Below are 16,590 nucleotides of genomic sequence, written 5' to 3'. Positions count from 1 at the left end.
TCAAAATTAGTGATATATCTACATGCTTAGCCCAAACCACAGTCTTGGTGTAAGATGGGTCACAAATGGTGATCTTTCCACACACTTAGGAACTCTAGCTTTGATACCACTTGATGTAGGATGCTCCCCTTAATACCATAAACACTTAATAGAAATAAAGAAAGAAAAATAATTGTGAGAACAAAATATGGGCTTCTTATCATCACCGCAAACATGAAATTAAAGAATTCACAATTACAATATGCTAACCCACATGGGTGCCTTCATTATAGTAATCTATAAGTGAAATATTTGAACTATCACCCAAAGTTGTCCTAGACAATGTTAGGACATTTTTTAAATAGGCATTTTTTTGTTTCCTAGGAAGGTTCTAAACACTCAAACTTAGTACCTAGGGCTTAAAAACCCTAACAATACATATAAAGTTGTCCAAATACATTTTTGACATTTGTAATGGATGTTTTGGTCTGTCCAAATTTGGAATGCCATAACTCTCAAACCATTGCTCTGATTGACTATTATAACCATTTTTTAGAAACTCAGCTTCTAATCTACACGATTGAATTTGTGGAAGAACCCATCCATCAATTTTTTAGGCCTCATCCAGAACTAGTAGGCCTCCAACAATGAGTCTAAATTTTATATACAAAAATTAAAAACCAAAAAATCCATAATAAATCCATGAATACACATGATACGAGACAAAGATTTAATTGGAAGGTTGATATATCCAAGATGAATATCCACCTCTAAAATTAGGACATTTTGAGCTCGTATGACTAACTTACTAAGTAGCAAGCCTCCACAAATAACAACTATGTATTAAGACAACACTTATTTAAATAACTAAAATGAAATATTTTTTGGTTGATGAAATATTGTTCTTACACCTGGGATGCTCCTACATCATAAAAAATCATTAACTTAGTGGACCTTTTAAACTTTTGGTAATCTTTATTTCTATATTAATACAATAAACCTTATTACCAATAAAAAGACCTTTATTTAAGAAATTGAAATTCCTATAGGTTTTTTCCATTGTGGTACTAAAAACTATAATGATGTTTTTGTGCTAGAAGATGAAGGAATCATTTGATGTATTTATCACTTTTTTCAAAATTTCCAACATTGATTGTAAACTTGTAAAGTAAAATATGGAGGTCCAAACCTACTACCAAGAATTCCTAGTAGAGGCACAAAGCCTATGATAAAACCTACCTAGCAAGGGCCAACACGAAGAGATTTTTCTACCCATATAGAAGATTGAACCTATAGAATGAAACCTCCTCAATTAAATGCCACAAATGGAGGTCTAATCATTCTGCATAATTTTCTTGGGTTATGATCTTGAACTTATCCCTTATGATGTTGGAGACTTACACTCAACAAGATTTAATTTGTAGTGGGCTTATTTACAACCATTTAACATCATTGGTAGATAAATTACCCATTGATTAAACATATAATTTTGATTCATAGTATCTATCTTGTTATCTAAGTTATTAGTATCTATTTATTTATCTTATAAACTATAAAAATAAGAATGGAACATGATCATGTTTAATTTTCATGTTCATAGTTAATAGCATAAATATGAGCATACTTTTCAAGTGATGATGGAATGTGAGCATACTTCTCAAAATGCCATATGAATCATTATAAAAGGTGTTGTGTCTTTATGAATTTGTGTGGGTGGGAGGACCATTAGATTTATTTTCATAAAGTTAAACTTTGGTAAGATTGCATGAAGATATTCTTTTGTGATATTCCCACCATGAGCATTAATATTTTTAGGAAAAGGATGAATGGCTGATTTTTTTAGATGTAAAAAGCTAACAAGGTTGGATGAAAAGGACACTTTCACCTAACCTCACTCCAACTGTAGTTGGTAATGGTTGATTTTGGAAGTTAAGGTACTAATCACACATGCCATTAAGGGATAGATTTTAGAAATTGTGAAATCTTATGATGGGTTTTGTTGCCTTAAGAATTTCAGCTTAAGTGCAAATTATTGAATCTATTGTGGCTTCCATAATTTGGTCTGCAACAAGAGTGTTAGTGAACAGATTGTCCTTCGAGAAAATGCATGAAAATCTTACCTCGACTGCTCAAATGAAAGGACAAATTAGCACCAACAATTGGATAGGTTATTATTAGATTAATAACCTTCCTCTGAATTTTATCGGGTATAGCTCCCCGTGCAAGATTTACAATGAATTAATTATAGGTACTTTTGACCAGAAAGCATGAAAGGATAACAAGCATCTATTCGTAACACAAAATAGACGCGAAACCTAAGAACTACAAAGAAAGGAAACAAAATAAAATAGATTACACAAAGTTAATCTGCCATACACTGCATTATATAACGTAAACAAAAATGTATCTTCCATCCTCTTGACACAATTAAAAAAATCAGAGCTTTAAAAGATGTTTTGAAAAGATGATGCAACAAGAAAACAATGATATTGAAATGTAATTCAGAGAAAACCGAAAATGACACAAAGTTCATGATCAGTGGAAGGAAAATACACCATAATCAAAGTTCTGATGTAATTAACCTCCAGCCTCCCTTCCCTGACTGCAAAAGATCGCAAAGTATCTTGTACACATTACAACCAAATCACTATTTCAAGAAAAACAGAAACTTCTTTCACAATGTTACATCAACCATTAAAATCCTATCTCTAAATCAAACAAAAAGTTCTGGAAAAGAGAAATAACCCACGCTCTGCCTCTCACAGCCTTTCAAGAAAAATGGAATAATTTGCAGAATCTCCTTCCATTCTTCTTGCTTCTGACTATAGACTTTGGGTTCAAAGTAGTTCAAAGTAGTTCAACCGAAGATTTTCATACTAATGCTTTTTTTTCTTTGGCAGGAAATTTTTTTTATGCAGTGGCTTTCATTGAAGCACTTCGAACCACTTTGAATCTTAGTTCAAAACAGTTCAAAGTGGTTCTTGATCAGAACGATTGGCAATAATTTATTTCTAAAATATGGTGCACCGCCTTTTCACAATCAATTGAGGCTCGTGTTAGATATCAAAAATCAAAAGATTTTACTCTTTTCCAAGGAGGAGGTCGTCATCATTAGAAGTGGGAGAAAAGATCTTAGACTTGAGGAATGATCAGATATTGTACGAAATCAATCATTGTTAATTTATGTGAAAAGAGAAATCATTAAATGAAAAGCTCATGCAACGATGCTTCGAACGTGCCAAGGTTGATGTGAGGTGATATGTCATCATGCCTATTAATTATCCAATACTTCTGCATGTAAACCTCTCCTTTAATAAAACCATTCAGTAGCTTTGTAAATTACTTTGCAAAAAGCTGATTTCAAAGAGAAGGAGCTGTTAAGGAAGATAGAAGAAGTTGTTTGGTTTTCAGCGGAAAGTAGGTCAGAATTTAGAAATCTTTGTTTTTTTTCTGCAAATCTGTTGTTTTCAAAGGATTGTCTACCAGAGGTTTTGCTTGTTTGGTTGAAAATGAAGTCAGTCTTGCACTTTTTCGGCAATGCTTCCAGCCTTGAATGTAAGAGACCAGTGATCTGTGATACAAACTTAGAAGGGGTGAATGTAGAAAAGCTGCAAACAAATTTTCTTGAGAATACCAAAGAGGTTAAGGGATGCAAGGAAGTGTTAATAAGTGGGTTAATTGAAGCTGCTGCAATAATCTGTTAGTGAACAGATTGTCCTTTAAAGAAATGCACATAAATCTGACCCTGAATGCCCAAATGAAAGAACAAACTAACACCAACAGCTGGATAGGTTATCATGGGATTGATAACCTTCCTCTGAATTTTTATCGGGTATAGCTCCCCATACAAGATATTCAATGAATTAAATGTGGGTGCTTTTACCAGAAAGCATGAAAGGGATATCAGACATCTACCTGTAAATACAATGTAAATGTGGAAACCTAAATGACTACAAAATAATATGTAACAAATGACACAAAGTCCATTTGCATGCAACGTTACAAAGAGAATAAAGCCTGAGAAAGTAAAGAACTAGAGCTTCAAAGACACTTTGAAATCAAATATATTCAGAAATTTATGACATAAATGTGTTTAGAGAAAACTGAAAGTCATACAAAGATAATGTTCAGTGGAAAGACAATTGCCCGGATTCAAAGTTCTAGTATGAAACTATCTCCCGAGTCTCCCTCCTCTAAAAATGAAGAAACAACAAAGTTCTCATTACATTATGCATCTAAATCACCAATTAAAAGGGAAATTTGAATCCTCTTCCCCTGCATACATTCAAAATCAAAATATTCCTTATTTTCTAACACACAGTTCAAAAATTTAAACAAAACACTGCTCTTTCTCTCTCAGCAAATACAAAAAATAAAACTTCTAATCAGCCCTTCTGTCCTACAGCTCAAAGTCTTTCATCCAGAAAGGAAAGTGGAACTCCTGTTTACCTTCATTGAAACATATTTATCTTCCCCTATTATCGGTGACTATTCAGTTTTGGTAACTGATTCTTGAAATAACTCCTTCGATGCCTTAGAATTATTTTCTTTCTTTTTGAATTCTAGATATATCCCTTTATCACTTATCGGGTTTTCTAACTAGCCATATCAGTTTTGGCTTATATGAGTCAAACATTATTAAAACATAAAGCCTATATTTTACCCAATGAGGCTTTATTACAATGAAATAAGTTTCCTTCCTATGTTTAGCCCAAATATTTACCACCTTTCCATTCTTTTGAGTCAGGTTTGGCCAAGACATTTGTCATTCCCCATATCATTTGCATACTGGCACTACTCAAGCCTCTGTGTCCAGATGGCATCACATTCACCATCGATCTGTTTAGCACTTTCTGATTCCTTTGTAGAATATGTCACCATCTATGAGACTCCTTTGTAAGACCGTGCTTGAAACTTTTCCATGTTTTCTCTAATGTTTCAGATGGCATGGGCATTGTTTTGTAGAGATCGTGGCCTTATCATATTATTTATCTTACTCTGCAAGTTTTCGTGGTACCTTCGCAAAATATTGATCTGCACTTTGTTTTGTTTTTCAATATTCACCTATACACTCGGCTTTGGCATTGAATCCCGATCATAAGGTACAACAGGAAGTCTTTACTATGAGGGACTTGAACCTGTGATTCTACCACCTCTATCCTGCAAGGGCTTTCACTCAAGTGTATACATTCAATGTCATAAGGGTTTGGCAAATATTTTGTTCTACTATAATAAAGATGGTGAAAGATCTCAAATCCCATATCTTCTATTTATAAATTTGCATCAGATTGAGACAAAATGTAATCTCAAAATTACTTCCCTATTCATGCATTTGCTAGTGCTGACTTGTTTCTTCCTTCAATGCATTATGAATGGTCGATTCTTCTTATTGAATCAAGTTGAGCAGATTGCAATTGCTGACCCTTGTGAAGTGTGTCTAAAGAAATCTCGATCACACGTACAGGTTCAGAATCCATCATTTTATTACGTGACTATGGTGGCTTCCAACAATCATGTTGGCAAACAATTCATATCTATGATCAATGTCTTTATTGATCGGGTTCTCCCCTTAGAATGACCTCATCGGTCCCATTATGAAAAGTGAACATTGTTCGTTTACCACTAAGAAGATTGTTTGAATCAATTTCTCCAATCTTTTATCTTTAAGCTCGATGATGGGACACATATATATTCATTTTCCAAGCGCAATGATTTCCTTTCAAATCGAGAGCTTGTGGTTCGGAGGCAGCATCATGGACAGAGATCGGTGATGTGTTTCCAATCGGCTACACTGAGTCGCCAAAGGACTCGATGAACCCAAAGATAGAGCTTTCATGCCCACTATTGTAGATTTGAATGTGAATGATGACCGACAACCATGTATGGATTCACCATTTGCAAATGTTTGAGGTGGAGTTAATGATTCACACTCCATGCAAGATTTATTATCTATTTTGTATAAAGACATCTCTATACCTTATTACCTTTCCTCTCACCTGGCGGAGGCCCATTTTCCTCAAATCTTTATGCCAATATTCATTTTTGTATAACCCAACATCAATGAACTCCCTTACGTGTATATCTAGCTGACACCAGACATTTTTAAATATACTTCACCTACAACTCCCATATGCGCAACAGTGAGAAAGTTTAGCTTTCGCTATGATAATAAATAGAGTGCCTGTGTCTCTACCTTGGACATTTCAATGAACCAATTACGTGCATTCCTTGTTTTCTCTGAACAGTCACAATTATGTGTGCTTCTTTTCGACTGCAAATAGAGTCTATATATGATCCAATATTGAAGGCCAATCCTCGAAACTTTATCGGGGTTCTTTGTATATGTGAATTAGGATGACAACTCCTATTCCTTGAGTTCCAAATGAGATCAAGACCATTTGAGCTCTCGTAGACATGTATATTGACGAAAATGCATTGTGCTCATTCCATCATCACTGTTACTACCAATTTCTATCACATAGTTGTAAGATTTATTCACATGTCTATATAGATTGAGTTTAACTAAAGGTACTAATCAATGAAAAAATCATTTCAAACATTTCGTATGAATCATAAAGTCTCCCCATGATACACCAGATTGATAAAGTTAATCAACACATTCCTTTTGAACCCGTACACTTATTCATCTGCATAGCTGAAACCCCATTCACTTTAGATTCACTAGGTTTGTATTGATCATAACCGATGCTTCCCATTTCATTATGGGTTCTGAATAGATGTTGATCAATGGCTATCATGGGACCAAGATGAATAATATGGTCCGTACTGTCAAGCTTTGAATTGACTTTTAATCTGAACCTGCATTTGAATTTGTAGATGCTGAGACTTAAAAAATTGTTTTAAACTTTGAACCTGTTTCAAACAAACTGAACCACTTCGAACAATTGACCTAATCTTCATCTTAATTTGTACTTCTGCACCTTCTTGAAATCACGACAAAATTTGAACTTGAAATATGAATTGGGATAGTGTTCTAAACCCTTTCTAACCAATTTGAAACTTGCTTATGTTGAACCTACAGGATGGGTTATTTGAACTGCTTTGAGCTATCAAACTACTTTGAACTACTTTGAACTGAAGTTTGAAGTGGTTCAAAGAGGTTCAACCTCTAAAACTAAAAATTTAAAAACTATGACCATATCGGGTACTAACAAAGACGATGTTAGAAAACTCTGAGAAGTTGGTGGTTGAGCTTGGTGAAGAAATGGGTGCAAGTGACTGCATTGAACCAGTGAAGGTTGAGGGCTATATCAAAAAAAGTGAGACTTCTTAGGTTTATCTATGGGAAGGAGGACTATTGCCAATCATGGAAGGAATGGAAAAATATGATAAGCACATCTCAATACAATTCATTGACTCTTGGACTGATAGGAAGGTAAACATTAATTAGATGGTGTTTGAAATTATAGAGGAGCTTGTTGCTAGAGTTGTAGATTCATCCCTGGAGGGAAAGCATTGATGCAACTAGGCCAGGGTGTCTGATGAAACTAGTTTGAGGAAGTTCTTTAAACCTAATGAGAAGTTGGTTCACATGCATGATGGGTTTTCCATAGAGGATCTTGCAAATACCTAGGATGTGATTTTCTATGCCATTATGAGGTATATTACTCTTGAAGATCTATTCTAGGTACTATATTACTATTGTTTCCTCATTCTCACCCATTTAAGCAACCATGATCTATTTTTTCTTATGTACCTCATTCTGTATTCCATGGAAGATTGTGTCTTCAAGGCTAGGAAAAAGAAAGAGGAAGGAAAACCCTTTTACATTATCCTTTAAGGTTTCATTAATAAACTTTATAAACACCATCTTTCCTTAAATCCAACACTTCTGGTCTACCTACTAGCTACTATTTCTCCCCTTGAGTCTTCATGGGCCTTAGCCCTAGCTCAAGCCATAAAAAAGACAATAAAAATAATGGTTCTAAGGTGAAAATAAGTCTTATTGAGTTTGACACAGACACAATGAGGAGAAAACAAACTACTAGGAGAGCTAGTAAATGACTCCAAATGGAAAAAATCAAAACCACCCCTAAATAGGACTTTAGTTCCAAGTCTATTGAGAGTGAAAAAAATCCCATGAAAAGGAGGAGGCTACACCCGAATACTAGGAAGAAGGTTATTTCTAGCCTGCCTAGCCCCTCACATATCTTGGACACCCTAGAAGCCATACTTTCCCTTAATAGAAGTAGGGAGAATGATAGCACCACACCCCCCCCCCCCCCCCATGAAAGATAATCCCAAAGGTGGGGGAAGAAAGGAAGACATAGCCATGGTCAGAGCCAAAGTAAGGCTCAACCAAAGAGGATGGAGAATTTGATGAAGGAACTTGTGAATAACCACATTGGCAGAATTCACGATGAAGGTCATGCACTCCACTACCACCAGTCTCTATTTTCTATAGGTAAACAAGGATGAGAAGGATATGGGAAAAGATAATGAAACTACCCACTCCATCAATGGTTTCCTAGCAAAGGATTGTTGAAGATGCTCCTTGATAAACCCATCAAAGAGGAGGGGTGTATTTAAATTGGAGGAGCCTATGGAAAAGAAGAATGAGGAATGAGGAGAGAAAGTAGACAACTAGCCACTGGTTCTATGTTTCTTTTAGTTTTTATTTTTTGGATCTCGTTGAACTTGGTGCCCTATGGGGCTATTTTTTTGGATATGATCAAGAACTAGATTAATAGTACCAATATGTCTCCTTGTTGCTAGTATACTTTTCCATTCTATATGCCTGTTAGGAATGAGACTGGTGGTAAGGATTATTGTATTTTGAAGCTAGTCTTTATTTGTTTATTGAAGTATAAAACTGGTATTGGTTAGATAAGTGGGAGCTAACTTCTAACTATTTCTTTAGCCTTTTTGCACTTTGGGATTGTAATACCCCTAAATTGGCATATTGGTATGCTAAATCAATTTCAGTCTATCAATATTACCTAAAGTCCTATTGTACTAGGCAATTCTGATTTTGATAATCTCTATCAAGCTAAGTGTCAAATGCATAAAATCCCTAATCTATATTAATCACATACTTTATATATTTCCTAAATCAAGATCAAATTAGCTAAGGTAAACCTTTTAATTGAATTTATTTAATTACAAGTCCTAGTGCTTTAATTAAATTAAATTCACCTCTCTGGCTAAATATACATGAGGAATTAAATATACCCTCATTCTAATTATTGAATTTAATTATTCAATTATGAGGTCATATTTAAATTTTTAAATCAAAATATATTCTCCAATATTTTTTCTTTAGTTTAGATTTGGAAACACTGAGTGGATTGAAATTAGAAAAGGAATTAGATCACTTAACTCCTTATTACACTCAAAAGTGATTATTTAACTTCCTTTTCACAAGGGAATTTACTACTTCAATCTCAACCATTCATTCAATTTGATCTCAACCTTTGATCAAATTCTTGGATTCTATTTAAGAAACCTTCAACTCCTCATTTTGGATGCACTTGAAAAGTATCGAATTAATGCTTGTCTATTTACTCAAACATTTGCATTCATAGTTCTCCATTCCTTTTAAATGCCTTCTCATATAGATCAAAATGCATCCATTTAGATTAATTTTCTTATTTTATTCTTAGATTAATCATGAAAAAATCTAAATTAATATTTCATTCATCTAGATTAAATCCTTCATACTAGGTGGTTTGGTTGTTGATATCTTGATTTTGAGAGTAAATAGAAAAATTTGTCTAGTTAGAAGGCATCAGATCGATTTGTTGGATCATACTCGATGGACAATCCCATGTTCATTTTGAGGTGTTTCTGAAATGTAAAGATCATGTTGAAGTATGTGTGGATTTAGAGGCCTATAATTAGCACATACATTTGTAGCACCCACCATGGGGCTGAAAAAATAATTTTCTTGCCTCCCCTTTTTATCATTTTTTGGTATTATGATATTCTATCATTTTTTTGTACGATTTAGTGAATTCTTGTACGATATGATCAATCCGCATGTTTAAATTAAAAAATTTCCTATAGTTTTGTACTTTCTCATGTGAAAAAGTGTATCCTCACACGCGGGAAAGCTATTTCTCACACAGTACACAAACTATTCTTGTGTGGGACTGTATAGAAGCTTGCATAAAACTTGGCACTGGTAATGAAAAATTACAAATTTTTAATTCTATTTTTCATGATGTTGACTAATTTGACACTTTTTTGTGAAGCATTTTGCTTTTGATTTTTGATTTTTGAAATAGCCTAACAGTGGTGTGCAGATTGTTTGTTGAAGATAACTTATCATGAACATACAAGCAATACCAATAGTTTGATTGTAGGACATTTAGTCAAAGATTTTCTTGTCAAAGAATGTATTCAAACCCATTCAAACAATGCTTATATTTAATGCTTTCTTACACACATGGTTTAATACAACTTGTGAACTTCATAGGCTCTAGACAAAGGAATAGGGGAGTATGCTCTTTGCTACTTGGAAGTGATTCCCAAGAGTAAATCAAGAACCTAGATGCCTTTGGAAGATGGTACCCAAGGGAGGCAAGAAAGTTAGTGGTTCTCCTAAAGAAAGCTTTTTATGAAGAGATGATGACTTCCTTTTAGGAAATCAAAATCTTGTAAAAAGACAAGTTGGGTTTGATAAACTAACTTGGTTATGAACATGTTTTGTGTGTTTGGGTAAGGTGACAAGGTAGAGGAGTATGATCTTTTCCCTTTAGGAAAATTTGAAACTTTAACCCTTGAATCTGAGCTACAGACTAAGTCAACCTTTAGAGGGCTTAGTGGAGCAATCTCCAAGAATGACCCAAGTGAGCACACTCCTTTTTTTAGTGATTCCAACTCACTATAATAAAGAAGATTTGTAGAGAAAAATACTCCATAGCCATGTTAATTTCCTCTTCTTCATTTTGATATCACATATTTTGAAAAGGTCTGTTTGTTGCACTAGACAACACTGCCCCTAGGATTTCTAGTCAAGTGTGTGCACTTACAGATGTTTGTTTGGCTTTTTGGCCTCAACTTTATTCATGAAGCTACCGGGGATTAATTTGAATGAAGTCCAAGTAATTTTTTTTTTATAGTTGCTACCTAATTCACCTTCAAAAGGGTGCATAATTCTTATGCAAGGAGGGGGAAGAATCTCTGCTATAGGTACTCACTATATGCATGTACATAGACACTGGAAGGTGGTATATACCCTTGAACCTTGCCACAAGGGTTATCATTGAGCGTATATGTTATTAATTCCTTGGAATACAACAAAAATATGAGTGCCCTCCAATGGGGTGACACGACTATGTGAGGTGAATGCATGCACATAAGTTATGAGACAAAGGTTTTTCTTCCTCTATCATTTTTGGTTATAGGGATAGAAAGTGTATTTTTTGAGTCTATAAACTATCCAAATCATCCAAATAGAAAAAGGTCAAGACTGCCCCATCCTTTTGAGTTTCTTTGTCCTCGATTGGATTGTTTATGAGTACTACTTGTATCCCTTGTCTTAAAAAAAACTATTTACTTACAAACCAAAATGATGTCCAAAATCTAAAAATGATGTCCATATCTACCTAAAACTTACAAATATTATTAATCCTCTATTCAAATAACAAAAAAATTAGAAATCTCTTTGAGTACAGTCCAAACCTAAGAATTTTGTGTCGCCTACAATTCTGCAAACCTCCACATGAGAAAATCCTTTGCAATTGCTAGTCTGTGTTTTCTCACTTGGTTTTAATCTTTTCCTCACACGGTTATTTGTATTTCCTCACCTAAAAGTTTTCCAAAATATTGAATTTTTTAGTCAAAACCTATCTTTTCTGTTGAATTTTCCTTTGATTGCGTGGATTTGTCCATATTTTCATGTGAGTAAACATTTACAGAATTCCTATTCTGAATTCTCACCTCATTCATTATACTTCCTCACATAGTTCTTTAATAATCTTTGAGATTTTTTCCTAAATCTATCAAAACTACTTCATTAGTGGTGTTTCCTCACCTGCTTTTTCTATTTCCTCATGTGGAATTCATTTTCTTGTACGAGTCTATCCAAATTTGTAAAAAATAGTGAGCTATTCTAAGCTTCCTTTTCAAAACTTGATCCAAATGTGATCTATGTTTGAAAGGATTTAGTCATTTCTTGGTCTGCAATAGCATCAAACTCTAATATCTTGCTTAGTTGATCACTTGTGATTCACACATGAACTAATGTCCTTCTTTGGTTGTCCTATTTTTCTCTCTTGTGTGTTTGTTATACCTTGTGTCATCATAGTCAAAACTCTTGGTTGTTCTATCCATTTCTTAGACTATTCATACCTAGATATACAACTCACTTACTCACTTTGAGATAACATTTTAGTGTGATCCTTGTTCAAACTTTGTATTTAGTCATTGTCTATCACTATTTCTAGAAGGAGTGAAATTTTTTTTACTCCCTATAGACCACAACATGGTAGAGCTAGAGGTAGAAATTGTGGCAAAGGTCACTCCCAAATTTACATACTTTTTGAATCTAGTGAAGGGTCCTCGTGATCTCTTTCACCTATTAGTCCACCTAGTCCTCAAAGAAAATTTTCCATAAACTTTCAGAAAACAAGAAATCCATTATACCAAGAGAATCCTAAAATTGGCAAGACACCTACACCTTCAAATGAAACAACCAAATTATTGTTCAAAAAACTTTTTTAATAGATACATACTGAAACCTCCTACACTCCTAAAATGGTTGATCAAGATCAAGAAACAAAAGACCATAGTAGGAGACAATATACTAATGAATACAGAGATGCTGAAGAGATACCCCTAGAATACATAGAGAAGTGTCATAATGATTTAAAAAAATCATAAAATGATGGAAATCTTACTCCATCATGAGAAAGAGAAATATTTTCTCAAGCTTGCTCAAGAAGGAGAAAAACTACGTCAACATTTTAATGTTGAAATAATTGTCACACATGAAGAAGAAACTAAAACGTCCAAATTAATAAAGCAACTTAAGGTCATGCAAGATCTATTGGCCCAAATGATGTGTGATAGAGATAAACCAACAAAAACTTAAACTTTAGACACCCTTTGTCCATTTCTTTTCAACAAAGTTTTGGACATGCCTCCTTTTCCAAGAGGAGTTGAGTTGCCCAAGTATGAAAAATACTTTAGAACATCCGATCCCCAAAGATCATTTGAGGGAATTTGGTGCTTTGTCTATGGAATTAATGCATAATCAAATGTATCTTATGCAGTTATTCCCATGAAGTCTAGGTGGTCAAGCCATGTAATGGATTATAAGGTTACCTACTGGTATTAAAATATTTGAAAAGATTGCTAATATGTTTGTTCAATAATACTCACACAACATACAACATCTAGTCAATATACATGATCTATGTAACCTCAAACAAAAGGTGGAGAACCTTTCCTCACATTTATTAAAAGGTGGTGACAATTATATACCAAATATTCATGAAAAATTCTTAAAATAGTAAAACTCAATATGTTCATGGATAATCTCTTGCCCAACTTTGGGTATAAAATACAGCTTCAAGGTCCACACACCTTTGAAGACATGATTATACAAGTGTTAGTGAACAGATTATCCTTCAAGAGAATATGTGGAAATCCGACCCTAAATGCCCAAGTGAAAGGACAACTTGACACCAATAGTTGGATAGGTTATCATGGATTGATAACCTCCCTCTGAATTTTTATCGGGTACAGCTCCCCATGCAAGATTTACAGTGAATTAAATGTGAGTGCTTTTACCAGAAAGCACGAAAGGATATCTAACATCTACCTGTAAACACAGAGTAGATGCAAAACCTAAGAACTAAAAAGAAAGGAGACAAAATAAAATAGATTACACAAAGTTAACCTGCTATATATTGCATTTCAAAGGATAAAAGTTAAAGAACAATTTCCATTCTCCTGAGGAAAAATGAATCAAAGCTTCCAGAAGATCCTGATATCAAATGCATATAGAAAATAGCAAATCTGATGCACTTAAAGAAAACTAAAAGTTACAGGAACATAACCATCAGTGGAAAGAAAAACTACATGGACTCAAAGTTCTAATTTTCTTATTCCTTTCAAACCTCCCTTCTTTAAGATGTAAAAGACTATAAGGGTCCTATTACACATGCAATAGAAAATGAAACCATCTTTCGTACATTACATTTCAAAATCAAAACCACTTTAATCAATAACACAAAGTTTAGCAAATAAAGCTCTGTTCTACTTTGTTCTCTATTCCTTTCCCTCTAGATGAAAAAATCTCCCTTTGCCCACAGCACATAGTCTATAGCTTTCAGAAACCAAAAAAAAAAATGGAACCCCATTCTGCATTTGCTAAGATGTATTTATCTTTCTCTATTGCCGGTGGCTGTTCAGTTAAGGTAACTGATTCTTGGAATCATTTTCACCCATCCTTTTATCTTCCTGGGGCATTAGACTGACTTCCCATCTTTTGTTACTTAAAATTTAACTTAAACCTTTAAAAAATTTTAAAGATAAGCTTTGCCGCAATCTTTATCATTCTCATAGATCTCTCAGTTTTGCAATATCTCTCTATGTGATAGAAAATCTCCAAGGATTATCAACCAAAATCATAATATCTTTTCGTGGCCACCCCTAATTTGGACAGCTGTATGTTGGTGATGTTTCCACATCGATCATTCTTCATATTTATATCGGTGTCCCCCAAGTTATGGATAATCGAATTCCTCTTCTTACTGTGAATCTCTTCTTAATAGAAATAAGAATCAAAGTTTATGAGAGGCACGTGTGTTCTCTGATTGGCATATAATAAAAGCGAGGACTTCATATCATAAAGATATCGAGAATCAGCATGGGCCCAGAGTGTTATTGTTATGAAAGGAGAAAGACTAACAAAACTGAGTTGGGGGAACCACTCGCGATCTTGGCTTCTGAGATATGATTCTACAAAGCTTTTGCTAGTGTATGTATACTTCTTACCTAGCATTTGCTCTTACTTCAAGGAAATTTTAGACCATGCAGCTTCACAGTCAAATTAAATCATAAGAAGCACTTCAGTTTTATGATGATACGTAGTTTTTCCATATGCTTTTGTTATTGATACCTGTCATCTAGTCTAGGAAAATAATATAGATTCTATTCAATGCACCCGCTAAGTGCCTAGCTCCTCCCCAAAACCCAGATAAGTTCCTTTAAGCCGAGGCTAAGGCATTTAATCAGATTGCTTGGATGGGTGATATGCCAAATCCCTCATACATACTTTGTAGATTTAAAACTCTACCTCTCTTCATAGAATTTGACATCATGATCTGGTCACAGGCCTGGAGTGCTTGACTAGCAAAGTATTGTACACCAACATCTAGGTCTTTACTTAGTTCAATAAGACATGGGTGAATAATCTATTCCACCATCGAGCGATCAACGATAAGGATCAGTGATTGCAAAACCTTTGCCATATTGAACCAAATGCTTGGAATCTTGCCTTTTGATGCATTGATAACAACAGGTAACATTCTTTCACATATAATTTCTTCCCCCCATCACTGGTGCCAGAATGAAATAGTGTGCTATTTGTCATGTGATACAAATAGTGAAGATTGTGTAATGTCCCCTCTTTAGTTCGACATGGCATTGATCATGGATTTGCCTATTCCAGACTCTCGTAGGCAAATGGTGTGGAAAGAGAGTCAATTCTGCAGATCAGATAGTCATATCTTGCTCTTGAAGAAGTGTTAAGAGGTTATATTTTATCATTATGTGATATTGGGGCCCACATGTTATAATTTTAATTTGAGTTGCACTTTTAATTTTATAAAATTACTTTATTATAAAAAAAGTGCATTATAATGAGAAATTATAAAGGATGTTTCTAGAAGTTCTAGCAACTTCTTAGAAAAGTGAATAAATAGAGGGTTGGGCCTCTCATTTGGACGTGCTTGGATTGGAGAACTCTTCTACTTCTTCATTGTGAAGACATTTGTGGACTTTGGATCTACAAATTATTCGATCTTTGGGAACAAATCACTCCCTTGGATTGGTGACTTTGAGGGTGTGAAATATCACCTGAATTGTTGCATAATTGGAGTTGGTATTCAGCCATCTCATTGGAGCTTATTGAGAATTCGTTGTTAGGGTTTGTTTTTGGTTGGAATAAGGATTTCAGATTTTCCCTATCATTGGAGAAGCATTTGACAAGAGTTTGAAGACAGAATAAGTGCATTTTCAGAATTGGCAAAGCAGGGTTCGGAACCACATAATTGCTCATATCTCCTCAACCCCTTGGAGTTATTTTTTATGGTTTTACAGGGTTACTACCTAACCCTAGGTGCCCATTTTGCTTGCATTTGGGGGTCCCAAAACCCTAATAATATTTTATTTCAGCAGCCGTACAGGTATGCCCTGGTACAGCCCTGCTAGTTTGGGCAGCAGCAGCAAATTAAGGACAGTTTGGGGGTGCAGTTGGAGGTCTTCATCAACGATCTGTAGCAAAACATGGTGTTCTTCCATAGTTCTTCAAACCAGGTTCTTGCATTCTGAAATATATGTCAATTTTTGGGTAAATTTGCTGTCATACAGTCATTGTAATAATCAGTCCAGAATTGGTAATAAAATAACTTCAGAATT

The sequence above is a fragment of the Cupressus sempervirens genome, chromosome 6 (assembly GCF_028749045.1).
Source record: "Cupressus sempervirens isolate cs-2001-9-10 chromosome 6, ASM2874904v1, whole genome shotgun sequence".
Lineage (NCBI taxonomy): Eukaryota > Viridiplantae > Streptophyta > Pinopsida > Cupressales > Cupressaceae > Cupressus > Cupressus sempervirens.
The sequence above is the reverse complement of the archived record's forward strand: the minus strand, read 5'-3'. Positions refer to the sequence as shown.